Source organism: Quercus lobata, chromosome 8 (assembly GCF_001633185.2).
Source record: "Quercus lobata isolate SW786 chromosome 8, ValleyOak3.0 Primary Assembly, whole genome shotgun sequence".
Taxonomy (NCBI): domain Eukaryota; kingdom Viridiplantae; phylum Streptophyta; class Magnoliopsida; order Fagales; family Fagaceae; genus Quercus; species Quercus lobata.
Window position 1 is genome coordinate 3,823,113 of NC_044911.1, and position 24,545 is coordinate 3,847,657.

A 24,545-nucleotide genomic window follows, 5' to 3' on the forward strand; every position below is an offset into this window, starting at 1 on the left:
ATCATGTAAGTTTTTTGAATTTATGCCTCATAATATACACACCAATTTTAATTCATTCAGAAACTTATTAAAAAGTCAGGATAATGTACACACCATTTTTAATTATGTGATTTTGGCATCAAGCCTAATAGTACACACCAATTTTAAGTATTAAGCAATTAAACCGAGGTTTCACCTTATGTTCTTTTTGTGCATGTGATACACTTTCTCGAGTGCAAAATCTTACGATATGCACTAAGGTGTTCATGATTGGCTAGTAAACAGTGGTGAGATGGTTATTTATGCCTTTCTCTAAAAGATCAAGTCCAACAGTCAAAAACATGTGACTTCAAGATCAAGACAAAGTAATCAAAAACCATAAACATCTTTCCCACACAACATGCACTACAAAGCTTCAACTAGTAATGTGCAATAAGTAAGCTCATCAAAGCTAAACAAGGTACAAAACACATGTTATGTGAAAATAAATTGACCAACCTTGTTCTCAAAAACAAAGAAAAATAGTACAAAACACAATTTGCTTCCTTTTTCTTCCATTTTTCCTTTTTTTTTATTAAAAAAAAAAAACACCTAGAATGAAATGCATGAATGTTATGCAATGCAAATCCTAGAAGAAGAAAAAAAATAAAAAAATAAAATATAAAACCAAAGAACAATGGTCACAAAGGGTAGAGCAATGAAGCACAAGGACCAAGAAGGCCAAGACAAATTAGGGACACAGAATCACACCAATTACTTGACGAAGTGTCTCAAACTTACTTCTATCAAGAGGTTTGGTGAAAATGTCGACATTCTGACGTTCAGTAGGAATATACTCAAGACACACAATCTTTCTTTCAACAAGATCCCTAATGAAGTGATACATAATCTCTATGTGCTTAGTCTTAGAATGTTGAACAGGGTTCTTAGATATGTCAATAGCACTAGAGTTATCACAGTAAACAACCATGGTATCTTGGGATATCCCATAATCAGTTAAAACATTTTTCATCCAAAGAAGTTGTGAGCAACAACTTCCAGCAGCAATATATTCTGCCTCGGCAGTAGACAAGGATACAGAATTTTGCTTTTTACTCATCCAAGCAACGAGATTAGCTCCAACATAAAAACACCCACCAGTGGTACTTTTTCTATCATCAGCATTACCAGCCCAATCAGAATTAGAGAAACCAGCAAGAGACAGATTAGATTCTTTACTATAAAATAATCCACAATCACAATTTCCACCAACATATTTAATTATTCTTTTGACAGCATTTAAGTGTGAAACTTTAGGATTAGATTGAAATCTAGAACAAACACCAACACTAAAAGCAATATCAGGCCGACTAGCAGTCAAATATAAAAGGCATCCAATCATACTTCTGTATAATGTAACATCAATAAACTTACCTGACAGATCATTTGTTAATTTTGCATTGGCGGTCATTGGTGTTCTGGCATGTGCAGCATTGTCCAGTCCAAATCTCTTCACTAGATTCCTTGCATATTTTGCTTTGTTGATGTAGATCCCTGAGTCCGTTTGCTTCACCTATAATCCCAAGAAATAAGTTAGTTCACCAACCATACTCATTTCAAACATAGCCTTCATTTCATCTGCAAAAGAATGAGCAAGAGAGTCATTAGTAGCACCAAAAGCAATATCATCAACATAAATTTGAGCTACAACAAAACTGTTCTTATCCTTTCTTATGAAGAGAGTAGTGTCTGCAAATCCCCTTTTGAAGCCATGCTCAGTGAGATATGCAGTCAATCTATCATACCAAGCCCGTGGAGCTTGTTTCAAACCATACAGAGCTCTCTTCAATTTATACACATCATCCAGTCTGTGAGGGTCAACAAAGCCTTTTGGTTGTTCAACATATACTTCTTCTTGCAGCATTCCATTCAAGAAAGCACTTTTGACATCCATTTGATATAGCTTGAAGTTCAGATGACTAGCTATAGCTAACAGTATCCTAATGGATTCCAATCTTGCTACCGGTGCAAAGGTCTCATCAAAGTCAATCCCTTCCACTTGTGTGTAGCCTTAAGCAACAAGTCTTGATTTATTTCTGATAACAGTGCCATGTTCATCTGACTTGTTCTTAAAGATCCATTTAGTTCCAATTACATTTACACCCTTTGGTCTAGGAACTAATTCTCACACATCATTCCGAACAAATTAATGAAGTTCTTCATGCATAGAATTTACCCAATCAGAATCTTGAAGTGCCTCATCTACCTATTTCGGTTCAAATTGGGACAGCTAGCATGAGTATGTAATTACACTTAAGGCTTTTGACCTTAATCTCATGTTATCATTCAGACTTCCCAATATATTTGAGGAGGGATGATTAAGCCTTACTCTAGAGGAAGGACCTTTAACTAGAGATGTGGATGTACCTTTCTGTTCTGATGAAGGACTAAACTCATATTAAGCCTATTGAGTCTCATGAACCGGAGTGGATGGTTCAGGACTTAATGGCACAGAAATTGCATCATTCAACACCATTAACTCCTCATCACTATGTTTCCCAACATAATCAACAAGAAGTGAGTCATTAACCTCCATAGGCTTATCTTGAACCGGAGCAGTACTTTCTGAATGTGCTTCTGGACATACTTCATCATTGATCACAACATTTAACGATTCCATGACAGTTTTGGTTCTCAGATTATACACTCTATATGCTCTACTAGTAGAGAAGTACCCTAGAAAATATCCCTTGTCACTTTTTGCATCAAATTTTTCTAGGTTCTCTCTATCACGTAGAATGTAACAATCACTACCAAATATCCTGAAATACTTAACGACCGGCTTCTTTCCTCTCCAGAGTTCATAAGGAGTCTTCTTGGAATCAGGTCTGAAATACACCCGGTTGAATGTATGACAAGCAGTGTTAACTGCTTCTCCCCAGAAGGATTTTGGCAACTTTTTATTGTGTAGCATGACACATGCCATCTCCTGAACAACCCTATTTTTCCATTCAACTATTCCATTTTGTTGTGGTGTCTTGGGTGAAGAGAACTCTTGATGTGTGCCTTGTTCATTGCAGAAGGTAGCCAGATTGGGATTCTCAAATTCTCTTCCATGGTCACTTCTGATCCTGGCTATCACAGTATCTTTTTCAACCTGCAATTTCTTACACAGATGTATCATCTTCTTAGGAGCCTCAGCTTTATCTTTCAAAAGCACAACCCAAGTATATCTGGTAAAGTCATCCACAACCACTAGAATATATTTCTTTCCTCCTAAACTCTGAACTCGAGCAGGAGCCATAAGATCAATGTACAGTAACTCCAGAGGTCTTGAAGTTTGAACACTAACTACAGACGGATGTTTAGATTTTATCCGTTTGCCTATCTGACATGGTCCACATATGCACTTATCTATCTTTTCAAACTTAGGTAAACCAACAACAGCATCACATTTGGAAATCTTTTCTAACTGCTTATGACTTGCATGCCCCAACCGTTGATACCACAAATCAACTTGATCAATCTTTGCACTAAAACACTTGTTGCTTATGCCTGGTGTCAATCCATAACAATTGTCCGTTGTCCTTACACCAACACACATATAGTCACCTCCTCCATCAAGTATCTCACATTCATACTTAGTGAAGAGAATATTCAGTCCATTGTCGCAAATCTGACTGATGCTGAGTAAATTTGCCTTCAGTCCATCAACATACCAAACATCTTCAAAGACCGGTAACCCTGGAATGTCCACAGTTCCAATGCCTCTGATTACAGATTTGCTTCCATCGCCAAAAGTGATTGTCCCAATCTTTCCTTCAAAGAGGGTCTTGAATAATCATTTGTTTCCTGTCATATGCCCGGAACAACCACTATCCAAATACCAAAGACAAGAATCACGTGCCTTTAAGGCGGTTAAGGCAGTATAACACAAATAATTATTATCACATATGATAAGACCAAGATATCCAAGGAAAGATTTAACAAAATCAACAAGTGACAAATACACAAAGTAAGCAAGTTGATAAATAAGCAAAAAGACTTTCCAAGAATCCATAAGAACAGGGGTCAAGGATCAGCTCAGTGATCAAAAGATCAACAACAAGAGAGCAACCCGCTCTAATATCACTTGATAGTTTTTAGACCCCTTAAAACACAATTGAATTAACCTAGATAATTAGTCAAGTTGTTACTTAGTCCAATTTAACAAATCTAGGTTATTACAATCATAAAGATCATATCATGTAAAGCAGCAAAAAGATAAATAACACACAGATATGATCACCTAAGAAACCAAACCGATAAAAACCTGGGGAGGATTTGACCTAGCTATCCTCAAGGTAAACTTGAATCCACTATCTTGAAAGAATCGAAGTTCATACAATAAGACTTAAAAGCCCCCACGCTCGACTTCTTATTGCTACCCACCAGTAGAACTTACTGACACGACCATGTGCAAGCTCCGAATCCACAAACTCCTTCTTTCTTGGATTCACCACCAGATACAAGCACACCCACTTGTGTTTTCTTTAAGCTTTAATGGCAACAACCGAGTTGATCATCAAGGTGTAGATAAAATCTCCTCCTTGAAAACCCTAAGTTTGTATAAAGGAAAGCTCCTCTAGATCTCACAAGAGATTTACACAAACAGCAATATGAGCAACACTAAAACGTAGCTAGAGTTTGCCTTTTATACTTAGGACAAATTAGAAAACCCTAAACGTTTTAAACAATTAGGGCTGAGTTGGAAATCTGCAGAAAAACGCATTCTGCTTAAGATTCAATCGATTGAGCCTAAGCTTCGATCGATCGAGCTAGGCCGAAATGCACAATACTTTCTGCATTAGCTCGATTCCAACTTTACATAAAATATAAAACTTTAAGCAAGACTAAAACACTTCTAAACGCATTGTTTTGATCATGGTTTGCCAACAATACACATTAGAGTTCTAAATACATAAATACCTAAGTCTTTAGAACCTAACAATTTAATTTACAATACAAATCTTATATTAATAGCACAATTTACAATTCAAATCTTCTTAACATTAATAGTAAAATACAAAGTAATAATTTTCCTAAAAAATAAAGTTATGAAATTATAAATAGAAACAGTAAATGTGAATGGTAGTTTATTCTAATTAATATTACTACCAGACAAAAAGCTTTTGTCTTTTCAGTAGAGAAATATCAGGTTTTCAACAATAGATAGAAACATTCTTGCCAGATTTAGATTGATTACATCACACAGAGACCATAGAAATGCACACAGAAGATGGGAAAGGAGGGTGGTGGAGAAGAAGCACTACTTCCACTGTTTAAGAGAAAGGAAGCAAGATTTAGAGGTGCATATAAGGTGTTTGCTTCCACAGTGTTTGTGGGAATATGTTTGATATGGTTTTACAAATTGACTCACATTCCAAGAGCGGGAGAGCAAGGGAGGTAGGCTTGGATTGGTATGTTCATGGCTGAGCTATGGTTCGGTTTGTACTGGATACTCACTCAGTCTTGTTGTGTTAAGGTTGTTTACAATTACCCTTTTAAGGAAAGACTCTCATACAGGTTGCAACCAACAATCTTCTTAGTTGGTGATTGAAGTCGCATACTGGGATCCGTGCAATTGGTTAGTCACGTACTTTGGAGTCGTGCATCAGAAAGGGGAACTGTCACTACAAAACAAGTCCAATTGGGTATTGGGGTAAGGGTTCAACTGTAGGTTGGTAAGGTACTTGGGATTTGATAAGTGTAATTTTTACATGATTTTTATTATCCTCTTATTTATTAAAATTGTTAGTTTTCCTTTATTTCTTTTGATTTGATTTGATTTTTATTTGTATTTATCTATTCATTTGTGCTTTGAAGGAATGAGAAGATTTCATATTAATCTACAAGGGCTTTACATGCAAAGTGGGACTAGGCCAATTGAATCAAGTCAACTTACATCCAGCCAGGCATGAATTTAAGAGAAGACCAACCCAATTAAATTTAAGTCCAATTGGAGTAAGGAATCAAAGGAAATTTGCACCAAATCCAAGTCCAATTCGGATTAGGATTTCAGCCTGCACATCAGTTAGTATTTTCAGCATAACTTTGGGTTCAAATGTCCAATCGAGATGATTCAAGTTAGGCTGGAAATTTAATTTAAAGGGCTACAACTTTGTAGTTTACCAAAAGTCCAAATTCTGAAGTTAAATGGGCCAAAACAGTCGGTAAAGTGAAGCCTAAAAATCTGGGATTTTCTCCAAATGGGAATTCAACTTGTATAGGATTCCTTGACCTATTTAAAGGCTCTTTAGGGCAAAATTCAGGGAGGCTAGTGCTAGGGCTGGAGGCACCGCATTGAAGAATTTTTCTGGAGTCCTTCTGAGGACAAAGGGCGAGAGCTTGATCAACCAATTCAAATGAAAGACATAAGTTTTATTTGTTTTCTTTTCAATTTGATTATGAACCAAATTTTATTTTCTAGAGCGTTGATGTAGTCTAGCAATGAACACACAATTTATATTCTAAGTTATTTTATTTTTAATATTTCCATGATTGAGTGTTTAATTCTTATTCTTAATGCTTAATATTTCTTTTTACGAATTATTGATTGATCAATTGAATGACAATGAGACCGAGAGGTGATTTGTTATTTTAGTTCTAGAATTAAACACCATTAGTTGAGCGAAAGTAGAGATGCTTTACCGCGATTAGTGTGATTTTTCAAAAAATTCAAAGTACATAATGAGTCTCCAATTAATTAAATTTGCATAGAGATATGGAATTGTTAGTTGAAGATATTTTTGATATTATTCGAGAGAAGATATTGAATAGTTGAGGAATTTTTAATCATCAAGTGGAGATTATTAGAATTTAATAACTAGGAAGAATAAATTGTGTGGGATTTGTTAGGTGAAATCAATCGCTCTAGATCCATTCTTATCATTTTTTTTTTACACTTTTAGATTTTTACGCTTTGTTAATTTTTTTTTATTCGTAATTTTTTTATTTAATTTAGATAGTAAAACTTCCTTTTATTTTCTATTTTCCAAATAGTAATTAATTTAGTGAATTTTGGTATTCAATAACATAGTTAATCCCTGTGGGTTCGACATTCGTTTTCTAAAAACACTTTACTACTTGTTACGATTCTGTGAGCTTGAAGATTATTTTTCGCGAACAAGATTCCTTTACTTGTAACCGCTTGTTGTGATAATAGTGGAGTTTCGGGACTGGTGACCTGAAAATCACCCAGTGGGATTTTTGCCGTTAGGTTTTCCCTATTCATAAACAAATCACCGTGTTATTTATTTTTCGCTGCTTAATTAGTTTATTGATGATTTGTTTGTGCTACCACGCGTTTGCATGATAAATTGATTAATTAATAACTTGGCTAATTAATTAATTAATTTCTATCACAAGGGGTCATTCAGTTTGTGGCCTATCAAGTGGTATCAGAGCAAGCACACTCTGATTAGAGTTTAATCTTTGCTGTATTGATCCATTGACCCCTGTTTGTCATGGATAGAGGAGAGTCATTAATCATACCTCCTTTATTTGATGACACTAACTATGCGTACTGGAAAGTATGCATTTGATGACACTAACTATGCGTACTGGAAAGTATGCATAAGAGCTTTCTTGCAGTCTTTAGATGAAAAGGTGTGGCAAGCTGTCTAGATTGGCTGGACTAAGCCAAAGGAAGCGTCGGCCGATTGGGAAGAAGCCAAGATCAAGGCGGCAAATTTCAACAGCAGGGCATTGAATGTTTTATTCGGTGCAGTCACCAATGAGGAGTTCAAGAAGATATCCTCTACTAAAACTGCTAAGGAAGCATGGACCATCCTCTAGACAACCTATGAGGGTACTAAGGCTGTCAAGGACTCAAAGCTTCAGAGGCTCACTACAAGCTTTGAAAAGATAAAGATGGAGGAGGATGAGTCATTCGATGAGTTCTATGTCAAGCTAAAGAACATAGTGAACTCAGCCTTCAATCTTGGGGAAACCATTCCTGAACCCAAGATTGTAAGAAAAGTGCTCAGATCTCTACCCGAGAGATTCCATGCCAAGATTACGGCAATAGAGGAATCGAAGGATATTGACAAGATTCCTCTGACTGAGCTGGTTGGAAACTTACAGACCTACGAGCTAGGGTTGACAAGAATAGGCAAGTCGGGTAAAAGCAAGAGCATGGCTTTAAAGGCCAAGAGCAGTGAGACAGATGAGCCTTCAAATGATGAAGATTCCAAGATGAAGTCCTACATCACCAGGCAGTTCAAGAAGTTTATGAAGAACACAAATGGAAAGGGCTTCGACAAGGACCGCAGGCAATCTAGTTCTTCTCAGTTTAAAGGCCAAGACAAAGGGAAGAAGGATGCTAAAGAAGGTGGTCAGTACACTGTTCCCACAGGACCTAAGTGCTTTGGGTGTCAAGGCTTCAGTCACATGAAACATAAGTGTCCTACATATCTCAAGAGTATTGGGAAGAGCAAGGCACTTGCTACTACCTTAAGCGACATCGAGCCTAAGGATGATTTCGACAATGAGGATGACGGAATCTTGAATGCCTTCACTGCCAGTGTTAATCCTACTGATGGGATTGTAGATGTGGTTGAAGAGGAGAAATTGGTGGAATCCAAATTTGAGAAGATGGATGATCAAGATGACATACATACAGCCTATGAGAAACTGTACAAGCTTTCTGAGAAGCATGAGAAACTGTATAGGCCAACCACCAAGAAGCTCAGTGATGTGGAACTTGACCGTGAGGAGCTTTCCACAAATTTTGATGAGGCTAATCAAACTATTGGAGCACTGAGGTTCGAGAACAATTTCTTGGCTAAGAAGACCAAGAAGCTTGAACCGGAGCAGTTTCAAGTCAGAGCTCAATTGGAGAGGACTTCAAGTGCAAAGCTTGATGATATGCTCAGCATTCAGAAATCTGCTTCAGATCGAATAGGTTTAGGGTATGGTCTTTCTTCCTCTAATACTGCTTCTACTAGTACTACTGTTTTTCTTCATCCTGCTAATAATGTTAAAATTGAGAACAATGAGATTAAAACTGAATTAGCTAGTGAGAACATAGACAAGGGTAAATCTATCTTAGGAGCACCCCCTAAGCTTGAGAAGAAAGATGTTAAAAACCCTAGGGCTAAGAAGGCTAACTCTCAAAAGCCTAAACAAAAGAAGCAGCATCTCTGTCATTATTGTGGAGCTACCGGTCATACTCGACCAAATTGCTACAAGTGGCTTGCCACTCAACAGAGCAACGGCATGATAGCATCTGGGAACCAAAATCAGCTTCAATCCTCTCTTACTCCCCTTGGAGATCTTCTTAAAGCCCTCATGTTCCTTTCAAACTAGAACGGTTTTTCCCCTTCACCACCGGTTCAAGGGTTTAATCAAAGGAAAGTTTTTTCCAGGGTGTGAAAGGAAAAGGGTTCCAAGTGATTCTTTCACTTTTCTCTCTCTCTTCTTGTTTTTGTGTGTGCATTACTTATATGTTTTACTTTCAAGTTTTGAGTCAGTCTAGTTTTTATGCTTTGGTTGTTTAACATGTTTTTGTTGTTTTTTTCAATTTTGTTTTGTTTTGTTTTTCATATAAAAATAAAAAAAATTGAAAAATCAGAAAAATACAAAAACAGTGTGTGTTTTGTGTACATTGGTACTTGTGTACCTTGGATGGCCATTGAAACAAAGTTTTCTAAACTTTGTATCATTTGTAGCTTAGATGAGCATCTCTGTGCACAACTAAGCAATGAGATTAAAACTGAATTAGCTAGTGAGAACATAGACAAGGGTAAATCTATCTTAGGAGCACCCCCTAAACTTGAGAAGAAAGATGTTAAAAACCCTAGAGCTAAGAAGGCTAACTCTCAAAAGCCTAAACAAAAGAAGCAGCATCTCTGTCATCATTGTGGAGCTACCGGTCATACTCGACCAAATTGCTACAAGTGGCTTACCACTTAATAGAGCAACGGTATGATAGCATCTGGGAACTAGAATCAGCTTCAATCCTCTTTTGCTCCCCTTGGAGATCTTCTTAAAGCCCTCATGTTCTTTTCAAACTTGAACAGTTTTTCCCCTTCACCGTCGGTTCAAGGGTTTAATCAAAGGAAAGTTTCTTCCAAGGTGTGGAAGGAACAGGATTCCAAGTGTTTCTGTCACTTTTCTCTCTCTCTCTCTTCTTGTTTTTGTGTGTGCATTACTTATGTGTTTTGCTTTCAAGTTTTGAGTCAGTCTAGTTTTTATGCATTGGTTGTTTAACATGTTTTCGTTGTTTTTTTAAGTTTTGCTTTGTTTTGTTTTTCATATAAAAATAAATAAATAAATTTTGAAAAATACAAAAACAGTGTGTGTTTTGTGTACATTGGTACTTGTGTACCTTGGATGGCCATTGAAACAAAGTTTTCTAAACTTTGTATCATTTGTAGCTTAGATAAGCATATCTGTACACAACTAAGCAAGTGAGCTTTGTGGCTCTTGTTTGTGATGAGTAAGATTAAGCTATCTCTTGTACTTAACACTCGTATCACTCTTTTTGACGGGAAGGACTAAAAAATTCTGAGAGAAAGGCATTAATAACCATCTCACCACTGTTGCCCGCCAATCATAATATGACACCTGTATGCTTCGGCATAGCAAAAGTGCAGTGTCAATGACATTTGTGTGCTTAGGCATAGCAAAATTGGAATGTCAAATATCATTGGGTATTTCTTTTCTCTCTCTAATATAACCATGTATGATATGCTTAAAAGAAAAATATGCAAAGAAAAATCAAAAGTAAAAAGATCAAAAATGCTTTAAAAATGATTGCAAGCGTGTATTCTAGGAGATGTGGGAGTTATAGGATGTACCTTGAAGGTGATAGTCCCCATCAAGCAGTTATGATTGTGTGTGAGTTAAAGTGATTTTCTCATATCTCAAATCGTCATAACATGTATACACATATGCAATCTTGCAATGTTTTTCACACACAACGCGCAATATTCTTTGCTATTCTTGATACATGTGCAGGTAAAATGTGATTTGGCCATCACAAGGTTTTACATGTGTTAATATATGCTCACTAAACTGTCTTGACTTGTTTTTTGAAATATAAAATTGGTTAGACTTGTTTAGTGTGTGTGTGTGTGTGTGTGTTTCTTTTTGAAGATCCATGTGCTTAAAATTGTTATTGAGAGATGATTTTGAGAGCTTAATATGTTGATTGGATCATTGGTTGAGTTGCATGTTGGATTGCATTATGTCTGTGTTTTTCTCATCTTGAAAAACTGTTTTTAAAAGCTGGCTCGACACCTCCTCGATACCTTGCTGTTTGTCAAGCTTCTTCAGCCTTTTCTTATCGCAATCCCGACAACTCCTTGACACCTGCTGGATTGATTGAGATTGCTTCTGCCTCCTTGATAGCTTCTCGACACCTGTTGGATCGATCGAGATTGCTTCTGCCTCCTCGATAGCTTCTCGACACCTGATGGATCGATTGAGATTCTGATCAGGTGTCTATTGTTTTGTTCCTCGACACCTCCTTAATACATGTATCTATCGATGTTCATTTTCTCGACACCTTCCTCGACAGATATCTCGACACCTCCTGACACCTTCATCTGTCAAGATTTACTCCTACACTATTTAAGCTCTCTGTTCGATCCGAAAATCATTTTGCTCGATCTCTCTCTCGATACTTCTCTGATTTCTCTTTCAAACTCTCTCATCTCACTCCCTTAACTGTTCCTCAAGGTTTCTTCAAGCTTTTTCAAGATTTTCTTCACTTGGTAAGCTTTTAATCCTTTCACATTCATGCATTTCATGTTTTGAAACCTAGGTTTTAGGGTTTTTGAAAAATTTTGGGGTTTTTCAAAATTGATGAGTTATTATTGAAATTTTGGGATGGGTTTTCACTTAAATGAGTTTAAAACCTCATACATTGCATCACATTAGCATTATAATAGTATTTTCATTTATTTAGATATGTGCTATCTGTTTGTGTGCTGATAAGTTTGGATTAGGCTGAGCCCATGATGCAATTTCTTTTGCATGTCACATGTTCATGCATTTTCCCATGCATACGTACTCTCTTTTCAATATACTTGTTATATTTGAAATTTTTTGGGACTTTTCTGATTGTCTTTTTTTCTCTCCCTCTCTTTCTATTTACGTTAGTCGTGTCTATGACACCTAAGCGTAAATCCACTCTAGCCCGGAACCCTCTTCGTTCCGGAGCTTCTTCATCCTCTGATCCTACACTATCTCATATTCGGTTCCGTCATGATGATGCCTTTAAGGCATTCTCGGAGAATTTTTCTAGACGAGGCATTCATTCGAAATGCTGAGTCATTCTGTCGAACTTTGCCGACATTGACCTTCCCTCTGTCATTCACAGTAGGGGATGGGAGTCACTGTGTCACGTCCCGATCACCTATCCTCTCGTGCTTATCCATGAGTTTTACTCCAACATGCACGGGATTGATCGTTCAGTACCTCTTTTCTTCACTCGCGTTCGAGGTACGCGCATTCCTATCACACTGCAACTTGTTACGGATGTGCTTCAGGTCCCTAGGATATAGTTTCCTGACTATGCTAGTTGTGAGCGTCTGAGGACTATGTCCAGGGATGAGCTCATGTCTGCTTTCTGTGAGCGCCCTTCTGTTTGGGGTAAGCATCTGTTTACACCATGTCGACCTTTTGCTAAAGGTCCTAGATTCATGAACATGGTGATGACTTTTGTTTTGCATCCACTCTCTCACTATAACTCCATTACAGAGCCTCATACTCGATTTTTATTATCTCTTCTTGAGCATCTTACTATAGATTTCCCTTCTCATTTCATTCTTTCTATTATAGATGTTCATCTAGATTCGGATTCCCGTGATAAGCTCATTTTTCCTTCCGCTATCACGAGGATCTTACGCCATTTTTCCGTTCCTTTTCCCTCTTTCGACCATTTCACCATCATGTGTGCCATAGATTACGCTACCGTTAAACGTAGCGAGGCCCAGTTTCGATCGCGGCAGTCGGATTTAGCAGCTCCTCCCTCCCGTTCAGCTCCATCCCGTTCTGCTCCATCCACATCCGCTCCTCCCTCTTCTTCGGGCAATGTGACTTTAGGAGACATCATGACGCAGCTACAACGCATGGATGCTCACTTAGATACACTCTCTACGGAGTTGTATCAGGTGAACGTTCGTGTCGGTCGTATTGCACGGCGTCAGACGTCCATGGGTGGTTTTGCACATAAAGCTACTCCTTCACTACCTTCTCCCGTGGCTTCTGATTCTGAGGATGAGGATGATGATGATGGTGATGACGATGATGCTTCGAATGATGCTGATGGAGATGCTAGCTCTACCGATTAGATGTCTACTTGACACTCTTACCCTTTGTCACTCGTGACAAAAATGGGGAGTAGTTTTGGATATGAGAGTAGTCATTCTTAGGGGGAGAGTTAGTATAGGACCATTTTGTTAGGGGGAGTGTTCATATGATCATTTGAGGGATGTAGTGAGGATATTATGTATCTTCTTTTCTTTCTTTTTAGATACATTATTCTTGTACATGAGGTCTTGTGACCATTTATTGACATACATTGTACTTTACTCCTATTTATATTGATGTATGTTTTTCTTTCACCTACCCTTCATGTGTTGTTTCTTTTCTCCCTTTATACACATGCTTCTTATTTCTTGTATGCAATCTATTATTTCTATTTCACACAAAAATGCCTTGATGAGTTTTTTTTAAAGTGTTTCAGAAATACAGATTGTCAAAGTCTACTTGCCATAAACTCTCTTCTTGCAAAGTTTTTCAAGAGTTTGTGTTAGGATAGATTTTATTGTATTCAACAAGTGAATATGAGTTGAGTGATTTATGACTTCTCTCATATGCTCATTTGTTTGTTGTGGTTTTGTCACGGATTGCCAAAGGGGGAGATTGTTAGGACATATGTGTTTCACATGTTAAGAACATATGTCATGATTTTATGTAATTGGCTTATCATTTGACAAAACTCACTTTACTTGTATTTGGATAAATTTAGGATGTGTTTAAATACTTCAAGAAACCTTGTTTCAAGATCAAGTGTTGAAGCCTTCAAGTCTGTCCAAGAAAACAAACTGATAGTGCAAATTCATTAAAACTCGACAGCTGCATCTATCGAGCTTAAGAAAGCTGTTCAAAGCCCGATGTGCTCAACACCTGCTCAATAGCTGCTCGACACCTCCTATCTGTCGAGGTTTAAGAATTTCAGAATTCTAATATGATTTTCTTGGGATTCGTGAATATGTCTTTGGGCTTTCTTTTCTCCTAACCCTAGACATATAAAAGGATTGTTTTAAGGGCCGTCAAACAGTTCACAAGTTGCACAAGCTTTGAGCAAACTCTGTTCAAGCAAATTGTGACCAGAGATGAAGTTCTTGCCCTAGTTCATCTCTTTCTCTTGAAGAAGTTGTTGTGTATGTGCACCGTAGGGTTTTGTGACCAAGCATCTTCTTGATCTTCATCGTGTGGATGAATTGAAAAACTTTGCAACCAACAATCTTCTTAGTTGGTGATTGAAGTCGCGCACTGGGATCTGCGCAATTGGTTAGTCACGTACTTTGGAGTCGTGCATCAGAAAAGGGAACTGTCACTATAGAACAAGTCCAATTGGATATTGGGGTAAGGGTTCAACTGTATGTTGGTAAGGTACTTGGGATTTCTTTACTTGTAACCGCTTGTTGTGATAATAGTGGAGTTTCGGGAGTGGTGACCTGAAGATCACCCGGTGGGATTTTTGCCATTAGGTTTTCCCCATTCGTAAACAAATCACCGTGTTATTTATTTTCTACTGCTTAATTAGTTTATTGGTGATTTGTTTGTGTTACCACGCGTTTGCATGATAAATTGATTAATTAATAACTTGGCTAATTAATTAATTAATTTCTATCAAGAGGGATCATTCAGTTTGTGGCCTATCATGAGAAATTGTAGCCAATAATCTGAGTTGAATACAGGGAAAGTTTCATCTTGATGCAACTTCCTAGTTTATTTATTTATTTATTTTCTAGGCTTTTTTTTCATAATTTTCCTTGGCAACCCATCAAGGTGACCAACTGATACAGTATGTCTGTGTATATGTATCCCTCTGAAACATGATTTTAATCTTAGTACAGTCTTGAGTTTTTTTTTTTTTTTTTTACTAGCCGCAAATCCACACGATGCATGAGAATATTATTAATGATCATTTGTGGCTAAACTTATTGAAAAGTAAAAAATTTATAATAATAGTTCTTTAAGGATCATTTTGTGAATTGTCAAAAGAAAATTTTTACTGCATAAATTAATAAATTACCATTACTAAAAAAAATTCAAAGAAATATAACACAACTTATCAAATTATTCAAAAACTATTTTGTCAAGAAATCATTTGAATCAGACATCAAATATATAGCATACCCTAGAAACGTCATAATTAAATATAGTGTAGAGAATACATAGATTTTACAAAAATTAAACAATGAATTCAAATTGACATAATAATAAAAAATAAAAAGAAGTAGAAAAATGAAAAGAAGAAAAATCATGGTGTAAATTTTTGTGCTATTGAATATTTCTCTCATACTTGTGGACTATATATTTTCATATATAGTAAGAATGTAACTATTATTTGAATGATTATTGTGGTTTATTGATAATAAATAAATAAAAAAAATTAAAACCTAAAACGTTTTTTTTTATATATATATATAATGGTGGAGGCAATTGATTGTCATTTAATTTAATTAAAACAATAAAGAATATACTCATATAGTCACACGACTTTTATATTTAATGAACCGTTTTAGAAAAGACTTTGATTATCATTATTATAATATTTAGATAGTTTATTCAAATATGATGTGGATAATGAAAATAAAAATGCCTATAATTTCCTAATAGAGTAGAAAGCCCATGTGTTTACAAATAGAACACACTTAAATTGTCGGAAACAATACACCAAGAATGGGAAGAAATTAAATTGAGAATTAACAATAGTTTCTGTACAAAACATTTTCCCTATTTCACATAAGATAGTTGAGAGAACTTAGCAAAGGAAAAAAAAATTCTAAACCTAAATTTCTATTATGCATTGGACATATAGAATGTAAATGTGTGAAAGACTATAATAGTTGAGAGAGGAAGCCTATAACTCATTAGGCTTAGGCAAAACATTTTATACACATTGGACTTTCATTCCAATACCATTGCATACTCATGAACGCATAGAAACTTAGAGTGAGGAAGCAAAACATATTCTAATTTTACACACTCTTATCTATAATGCATTGTTACTAAGTAATCGATCTATTTCTACTTTTTTTTTTTTTAAGAAATCCAAGATTAATAGCTAACAAAAGCTTTTTTTTTTTTTTTTTTTTTTTTTGAATGACTAACAAAACTTGAATTGCATATAAACCTGGCTTAAGGAATCCAAAATTCAATAAGTTGAAAAAAATTGAGCAATATAAATCAATAACAAAGAACCCAATCGCAAAAAGACCAAAACTTTAGTAAATAATCTATGAAAATCAGAGGAAATTATGAGCCTAAACCCCCAAAACCAAGGTAGTCCAACAAAACAGAATATAAAAAAATAGCTCTTGAAGTTTTTGAAAGGCACCCATTTACAAATACCTCATGTAGAGGTCAAAGTTCAAATACCCACATAACAAAACCTTAAATTTTCAAATATTACATGGAGCAAAAAGAGAACGCAACCACAAAATCAAAGCAAAGGGCACAACTTTGAAGCAAACCCGCATACATATACCTTATAAATAAACCTAATTCAAAAAACCCACATGAGAAAACCTCACAAAACCACCAAAGCGACCAGGAAAAAAGAGTTTACCTTTGTGGGTCACAACCAAAAAACCTCAAAACCATAGATCACCATCAAATAAAAGCAAAGCCCCAATGAGAGATAGAGTGTGTCAAATTGAAATGAAAGTAGGATATTATTAGTTAGGTGGTGTAATTTGATTGACATATAGAGTTGGGATTTAGAGTGAGGAAGTAGAGAGCTAATAATCTTAACCATTGTTCTAATACCACTGGTCCTGTGCTTTTTGCAAGAGCTAAATCCAAAACTATTCCTCTTTCAGTTAAGAGAGATAGAGGACATTTAACTGTTTATACATGATCTCTTTGATTTTATAGGGACAATGGCAATTGAACAGGTATGAAATGGTTGGGTTCAATGAGAAGAGGGAGAGGCAAGAAATGGGGAGATGGTGAGTTTTAGACATTAAAGAAGTTACATGGGAAGTTGAAAACAATGGAGATAGGGAGGCATGGGTGTTATGGAACTTGAAGTGGAAATTTTTAAAACACTAATAGAAAATGAATGAAAATAAAATAATTTTTTATTAATAAAAATAACGACGTGGTCGCTAATGTAGCTCAACAAGAGCATAGCAACAATAAATGCTACGTTTCAGTTTATATATATATATATATATATATATATAGAATATAGATATAGATTGGTAGAAATCCTAGAAAATATAAGGAACTAAAAAGGTGAAAACACATTTTTGGTCCCTACATTTTGAGCCTAATCTCATTTTGGTCCCTAAATTAATTTTGCACCTACCTCAATCAAGATAACCAATTGATACAGTAAATTTGATGTGGTTGGAGAATTTAAAGGAAAAGTAATATATATATATATATATATATATATATATATGAAGAATGATTTCAATATTAGCAAAATCTCTGTTTTTGCTATAAAAATCGAGATCATGTTATGAAATATTGATTAAAAAAATATATTTAAATCATACAAAAAGATCATAAAATACAGACCAAAATTGTAGTGGTAGTAGGCCGAATCTATGGCTCTATAGTATAGGAAAATGAGACGGTCACATAAGACCTCAAGTAGAAAAAAGAACTCAAATTTTAACCAATAAGGTTATTTATTTTATAGTAATAGTATTAATTAAGTCTAAATATTAAGTCAATAAATAAATAAATAATTATCAAATAAAAAACAAAAAAAAAAAAAAAAAAAAAAAAAAGAGTGGGAAATCTACATCCAAAACATTTTTCACAATATTTTTACAATAAATCCTAAGTTGTAGGTTGTTATTAGCTATTATTGGTAGACAAAACAGTAATTTAAGTGGTGGGTTTAATAGGTGTGAAAAGTTTTGTCAAATTTTTTGTGGCTATAGAATTTCTCATAAATAAATAAAAATTTATGTGGTTCAAGTTAATTAGTAATTTTGCATCTATAATAAGAAAATAAAATATTATAAAATTGTTTAAATCATATTTAAATATATAAAATGCCTCAATTTAGTTTTCACCTTAAACCCCTAAATGCATCAAACTGGTCCTGAATGGTAGTCTAGTCACAATTGTGGTTTCTTATGGTTGTTTTTAAAGCTCAGATCCTACTAGTATGTGCTCTCTATGAAATTCAGTATATATCCACACAATACAAACTCAACTAATTCAATATTAATTTGAGATATAACAAAAATATATGTAAAAATTATCCAAAATCTCAAAAATATCAACCTAACATAATTATATAAATGAAAATAAGGAAAGAAAAAATTGAAATAATTTGGGTCAAATCATAGTTTTATTAAGATAAATCCTAGAAAATATCATGATATAAAATAGTAAATATATATTCTATCTGAAATAATTTGGGTCAAATCAATTAACATGATATATTCTGTCTGAACTCTTAATAAGACCAAAGTTAAGAAATTTTAAAATAACTAAGGACAAAGTTTAACTACAAAATTAGTTGTAGTCTAAGGCTACAATCTTACTTAATATCATTAACATTATTACATATTTCAAAAATCTAACCGCTGGATTATATGTTCTTTACGCTCTTAGTACACATATCAAATCTTGTGTCATTCGGATATAATTTACTACATAATCTACAAAATTATATTTTATGCATAATTTTAAACTACAAAAACTTACAATTTGAATAATTTGTTAATGACATAGTTATTTATCTTTAATTTTCTAGAAATTTTGCAAGCATAAAGGATATAAGAAGAAAATGTAATATAATAGTAGATTTGTCAAAATTTACCTCCAATAAAAGGATATTAAGTAATGTCGTAGCCTTATACTACAATCAATTTTGTAGCTAAACTTTGTTCAATGACTAATATGCAAACATCAACTTTATTCCATAAAATTTGACGTGCTATCTAATTCAGTCTCAAAATTTTCAAAAATAACAATCAAATCCTTCAAGTTTGATTCATCAATTGATCGAGTGCATAAAATTTGTCTCATTTTACAATTTAATCTTTCAACTTTTAATAGTTAATAAAATTGATAGTTTTTAGACCCCTTAAAAACACAATTGGATTAACCTAGGTAATTAGCCAAGTTGTTACTTAGTCCAATTTAACAAATCTAGGTTATCACAATCACAATAATCATATCATGCATAGCAGCGGAAAGATAAATAACATAAAGATATGATCACCCAAGAAACCAAACCGGTAAAAACCTGGGGAGGATTTAACCTAACTATCCTCAAGGTAAACCTGAATCCACTATCTTGAAAGAATCGAAGTTCATACAATAAGACTTACAAGCCCCCACGCTCGACTTCTTATTGCTACCCACCAGTAGAACTTACTAACACAACCACGTGCAAGCTCCGAATCCACGGACTCCTTCTTTCTTGGATTCACCACCAGATACAAGCACACCCGCTTGTGTTTCTTTAAGCTTCAATGGCAGCAACTGAGATGATCATCAAGGTGTAGATAATATCTCCTCCTTGAAAACCCTAAGTTTGTGTAAAGGAAAGCTCCTCTAGATCTCACAAGAGATTTACACAAACAGCAATATGAGCAACCTTTTGAAAGCCTTTGGATATAAAACCCTAAATACAAAAAAAGGCACAAGAGGCACTCTAATCTCTCTAAAAACAACTTCAAAAAACGTTCTAGGGTTTCCCTTATATATAGGAGAGTTTTACTTGAACCCTAATACATTTAAGTAGAGTTTGGGTTGAACTGGAATTCTGCAGAAAAATAAATCTGCACGTGGTTTGATCGATCGAGTCTAATTTTCGATCGATCGAGCCTTACAGATTTAGTCCAATAAATTCTGCAATCATTCGATTCCAATTTTACAAATAAACATACTTTGAGCAAGCCTAAACCTAGACTCTATGTTTTGATCATGGTTTGCCAACATAATACAAATTGAAGTTCTAATACATTAGTTCCTTATTTCTTAGAACCTAACAAAAATGATTGCTCCTTTTTTTAAATACATCTTTGTATATGCCAAACATTTTCTTATCAACCAAACATTAAATAGAGAATTATTCAGCAAATTCAAATTCAAAGAGTGAAAAATCTTTTCTAAAAAACAAGTTCAGTAAAGAAAATTTTTATTTTATTATTTATTTCACTTCAATTCCACATGGTAAGTGTGAACCATCATAGTGGCTATATGACATTCTTGGGATAAAATCTGAAAATATTGTGCCATTTTTTCCCCTCAATTTATACTTTCTTTGCATGTTACAGATACAAAGACAAGTTACCATGTATTGACATTTTCGTGTGCACGGCAAACCCCAAGAAGGAGCCACCAACTATGGTGATTAATACAATCTTATCAGTCATGTCCTACAATTATCCACTTGAAAATTTGAGTATTTACCTTTCAGATGATGGTGGGTCGGAGTTGACATTTTATGCTCTCCTAGAGGCCTTTAGTTTTTCTAAGCATTGGATACCCTTTTGCAAAAAATTCAATATCCAACAAGGCTCCCCAAGCGCCTACTTTGCTCAACAAATTGACATTCAAGACATGACATATGCCCAAGAATTGTTGGCTATCAAGGTAAGTTCATGGTATATTTAGTTAGACTAGTTTATCCACTTAAATAATAAGAGAAATAACACTTTACTACCTTGAAATGTACCTTTGATTACATTTTGTACTCTAAACTTTTCAAATGCATGTTTTGCATCCTAAACTATGACCCTTGTTACGCTTTACACCTGACATCCAGTTTGCTATTGACTTAAATGGAAATCCAAAGTTTAAGGTACAAAGTTTAATTAAGAGTATAGTTTAGAGTAGTGAAATGTATTTTCTCCTTTATTTTTAAGGGATTGAGAAGATAGACAATTAAGTCTTTTCATGTGATGTCATATTTTTCCATCCAAGGTAACGGTAAATTTAACGTCATAATGCCAAGTGTAACAAGTCATAGTTTAAGGGGCAAAACATGAATTCGAAAAGTTTATGATACAAAGTGTAATTATGTGTATAATTTTTAAAATAATACAAATTCATTATTCTAATAGTACCCTTAAGTTGAATGGTAGTGAGTTTACGTTGGATTAAATACTCCTTCAAATAAATTTAGAGAAAAATTCTTCAAATCCAAATGATTCAATTAACAATCTAAATCCTCATGAGACTTGTTTAGATGACTTAATGAATTATATGGTTAGTTCACAAGCATGGTCATTTGAATTACCAAATACTTAGTCTTAATCCATGCAATGTGACATCAATTAACTATATGCATTACCCTTAAGCTAGAATGATTGAATTTTCATGATGATAAACTACTAATCAATTTTTTTTTTTTTTTTTTTTTTTTTTTATGTTTCTTAAAGAAACTATACAAAGAAATGGAAAATCAGATTGACTCAACTGTTGAAATGGGAGAGATTACAAAAGAAATAAGGGACCAACACAAAGGATTTTCAGAATGGAACTCCAAAATAACAAAGCAAGATCACCAGTCAATTGTGAAGGTAACTATTGTATTCTTCCCAAAAATTTCATAATACACCCTTTTATAAAAATTAAAAAAAATTAAAAAAATTATTTATTATCATTTTTTTAAAGATTATTATTGATGGAAGGGACAAAAATGCGGTTGATATATATGGAGGGCGATTGCCAACACTAGTGTACATGGCACGAGAAAAAAGACCCCAATGGCCTCACAACTTCAAAGTTGGAGCTATGAATGCACTAGTAAACTTTCAACTTATGTACATACATTTACTTTACATTCTCCCAGTAGAACTCTACTTGCAACACATGTTCTTTAAATTTTTTTTTCAATGTAATGATATTTCTAAAGCGAAATGAAAATAAGCATACAAAAAAGAAGTTTGTTTAGTTTGTAAGCATGTGTAGTAATGACGTAAGTATTTGTGACCTTGTCCACTAGGTGATGTTATTGATTGTTAGTTTCCTAGTATTTTGAAGTTTGCATTTCAAAAGTGCAGATAAAAATGTCATCAGAGATAAGCAATGCCCCTTTCATCCACAACTTGGATTGTGACATGTATGCAAATGATGCAGATACAATACAAGAAGCACTATGTTTTTTCTTGGATGAAAAGAGAGGCCATGAGATCTCCTTCGTGCAATTTCCACAAAATTATGACAATATCACCAAAAATGATTTATATGCATATACTATTTTAGTAATTAATAATGTGGGTAATCCAAGACTATAGCTTTGTTTTCAGAAAGACAAAACTATATGGATTATTTGGTGGAGTAACAAATTATACTCTTGGTTGAATATGAAGGTTAAGATTGCTGGAATGGATGGATATGGTGCAACTCCGTATTGTGGTACTGGACGTTTCCATAGAAGAGAAAGTCTTTGTGGAAAAGTGTATTCCAAGGATTATAGAAAAGAATGGAACATAGAAGACAAAAATAATACAGATAAAACTGTTAATGAATTAGAAGCAACATCAAAAATACTTGCTAGTTGTAGCATTGAGAAGGAGACTCAGTGGAGGGGGGGGGGGGGGGGGAACTCTCTCTCTCTCTCTCTTTGAGTGTGTGTGTATATGTATGAAACTTTTAATCTTGAACATGATAGTTATAAATTTGCAAATGAGGCTAATTTATGGGTGCTTGTCTGAAGACTCTATAACTGGCTTGGCTATCCAATGTAGGGGTTGGAAATCACGTTATTATCACCCAAATAGAAAGGCCTTCTTGGGTGTTGCTCCAATTACCTCAAATGATGTTCTTATTCAACAAAAGAGGTGGTCTGAAGGCATGTTTCAAATATTTCTCTCCAAGTATTGCCCTTTCATATATGGGCATGGGAAGATAAAATTGGGTGCCCAAATGGGATATTGTAATTATCTATTATGGGCTCCATTTTCCCTCCCAACACTCTATTATATGATTGTTCCTCCCCTTTGCTTGCCCCATGGCATTTCCACATTCCCTCAGGTTTATCTCTTTACTATTCTTTTCTTATAATATATCAAGGTTTAATTCTAGTCAAGGTCCAAGTTTGTAATATAATTCTAGTACATATTCATTATATTTGGTCTTATTTAAAGTGTAAGCAAAGTAATCATAATCTTACTTGGAGTGTAAGAAAATTAATTATAATCATACTTGTACTTACTTGTAGTGCAAGTATTGTAACCTTGAATTTAATCTATGATTAGCCTTAAATTTATCCTACTATAAACACTCTTCAATAAATTAATTATAATGCATAGAACTTTATAGTAAATATGCATCAATCAAAGATTTTTGTTGTGGATGTAGGCCGTTAAGGCTGAATCACATTCCTCATATTAATGTATTAAAATTTCATATTGACCCATTTACGGTAATACATTTAGTTATTGATTTCATGGCCTCCTCTTTCTAGGTTAAAAGCCTATGGTTCCTGCCCTTTGCATACATGATTGTAGCCAAAAGTTCTTGTAGCATAGCTAAGGCTCTGAGTTATGGGGATACACTTAAAGCTTGGTGGAATTGGCAACAAATGTGGGTGATCTGAAGGACTACTAAATACCTTTTCGTGTTCATTAACACCATTTTTAGGCAATTAGTTTAGGCCTCTCTGAAACAACATTTGTGATCACAGGAAAGGTGGTCACAAAGGATGTGTCAAAGAGGTATGAGCAAGAAATCATAGAGTTTGGAAGCTCAAATATCACATTTACTATTATAGCAACACTTGCGATGCTAAACTTCTTCAGTTTAATTGGGGGAATCAAAAAGATTGTTTTGTATTTGGAGTTCAAGGTATTGGACCAGTTGATCCTACAACTTAGTCTTAACTTGCTACTTGTCATGCTCAACATACCAGTCTACCGAGCACTCTTCATTCACAATGATAAAGGTTGTATACCCTCTTCAATTTTGTTCAAGTCAATTGTTTTAGCTTCATTGGCTTGTTTGATGCTTATAATTTGACACATTTTAATGTAATGTATATCAAATCTTACTAGCCATGTGGTATGTAGCTCTTCCTTCAAACAAGGCCTTGAATTGAACTTCTACTGGTGAAGGTTAGGGAGTGATGGTCTTTTCCATTGTTAGGAAAATTTAAAAAGAATTCTTATATTTTTTCTTTATACATGGGAGGCTTCATCCCAAATATGTTTCCAACCCAAGTTCATATGGACTATGAAGTGCTATGATATATATGATGTATCTATTTTTTTGCCCAAGTTATATGTGATTAAGGATTTCTACTAAATTAATACTAATCTTTCTTCTTTTCCTCAACAAAGCAAAGGTGTTTCCCATCTGAATTATTTAGGTAATGCTATGTT

At 34.5% G+C, this 24,545-nt stretch overlaps 1 pseudogene; it reads left to right on the forward strand.

Moving 5' to 3' along the window:
- Positions 1-5,236: 5,236 nt before the first annotated feature.
- On the forward strand, positions 5,237-24,183 carry LOC115958281 (annotated as a pseudogene).
- The last annotated feature ends 362 nt before the right edge of the window (positions 24,184-24,545 follow it).